At 38.0% G+C, this 1597-nt stretch overlaps 3 non-coding genes across 3 annotated transcripts; 1 reads left to right on the top strand and 2 right to left on the bottom strand.

Moving 5' to 3' along the window:
- Nucleotides 1-399: 399 nt before the first annotated feature.
- On the bottom strand, nucleotides 400-518 carry LOC117118780. The gene has a single exon (XR_004447094.1). It is a non-coding gene; the product is annotated as a 5S ribosomal RNA (ribosomal RNA).
- A 147-nt stretch (nucleotides 519-665) lies between these two features.
- Nucleotides 666-784, bottom strand: LOC117118779. The gene has a single exon (XR_004447093.1). It is a non-coding gene; the product is annotated as a 5S ribosomal RNA (ribosomal RNA).
- A 486-nt stretch (nucleotides 785-1270) lies between these two features.
- Nucleotides 1271-1389, top strand: LOC117118781. The gene has a single exon (XR_004447095.1). It is a non-coding gene; the product is annotated as a 5S ribosomal RNA (ribosomal RNA).
- Nucleotides 1390-1597: the final 208 nt, after the last annotated feature.

Raw genomic sequence — 1597 nt, forward strand, 5'->3', positions numbered from 1 at the left:
AATTATTATTATTATTATTACTAATATTATTATTATTATCACTATTAATGTCACATCACCATAAAACACAAATTACTCGTTAAATCTTCCCACCATTCATGAACTTTAATAGCTATGCATTCGATCTCCCATCACCAAACACATATTATTCGTGAAAGCTTCATACCTTTCATCAAATTTATAGGTAAAGCTTCACTCAATCAAGATTAAAAAAAGAACGTTAGGACTTCACTACAACAGCAAATCTATTGACCTTAGGCTTCGACGTCGACAGTTAGCGACCTCTGAGGAGGGTGGGTCCAGGCTTCAAAGTGACGCCTGCATTAGGAAAATATTATAAGAGCTATCGATGCGCTACTATTGGTAAAATCAATTTCTAGGGGAAAAAAAAATGAATTTAGTCTACAGCACCCTGTATTCCCAAACGGTCTCCCATCCAAGTACTAACCAGGCCCGACGTTGCTTAACTTCGGTGATCGGACGAGAACCGGTGTTTTCAAGGTAGTATGGCCGTAGACAAGGATGCACCAACAGTGCAACACTTCGATCATCGAGTTCATTGAATGATATTTCAAGTTGTGATGTGTTACTTAGAAATATTATAAGAGCTGTCGATTCGCTACTAAATTGGTAAAATGAATTTTTAGAAAAATATAAATGAAATAAGTCTACAGCACCCGGTATTCCCAGGCGGTCTTCCATCGAAGTACTAACCGGGCCCGACGTTGCTTAACTTCGGTGATCGGACGAGAACCGGTGTTTCCAACGAAGTATGGCCGTAGGCAATTGAGCACCACCGCACCCGGCATTCCCAGGCGGTCTCCCATCGAAGTAATAATCGGGCCTCGACGTTGCTTAACTTCGTTTTTGTTTATTTCACATTTATTTTATCTCTCTCTATCTCTGTCTCTATCTCTATCTTCCTCTATCTATCTCTCTCTATCTGTTTCTATCTCTCTACTCGAGATCTCGATCTCTAGAGATGAAATTTTTATCACATGTACAAATGAAATTTTTACCACATGTACATAAACATAGTCTGAACACATTTCTGGAATTTCATAAATTTCGAAAAATTGTAAATATTTTTCTGCGGCGATTTTTATTTCGATTTTTTTAATTTAACTGTGATGCTTTTTTAATATTCAAATGACGATAAAAAAAAAAATTTGCTATGGAATTGTTCTATTCATTGGTTAAAAACTGTATTTTAGTGAAATATCATTCAATGAGGTCGATGATCGAAGCGTTGCACTGTTGGTGCACCCTTGTCTACGGCCATACTACCTTGAAAACACCGGTTCTCGTCTGATCTCCGAAGTTAAGCAACGACGGGCCTGGTTAGTACTTGAATGGGAGACCGCTTGGGAATACCGGGTGCTGTAGACATCATTTTTTTTTTTTTCTATAAAATTTATTTTACCAATAGTAGCGCATCTATAGCTCTTATAATATTTTCCTAATGCAGGCGTCACTTTGAAGCCTGGACCCACCCTCCTTAGAGGTCGCCAAATAACGTCGAAGCCTAAGGACAATAAATTTGCTGTTGTAGTGAAATCCTAACGTTCTTTTTTATCTTGAGTGAGTGAAGCTTTAC

The sequence above is a fragment of the Anneissia japonica genome, unplaced genomic scaffold, assembly GCF_011630105.1.
Source record: "Anneissia japonica isolate Jap-2015-1 unplaced genomic scaffold, ASM1163010v1 scaffold46228_len1888_cov170, whole genome shotgun sequence".
Taxonomy (NCBI): domain Eukaryota; kingdom Metazoa; phylum Echinodermata; class Crinoidea; order Comatulida; family Comatulidae; genus Anneissia; species Anneissia japonica.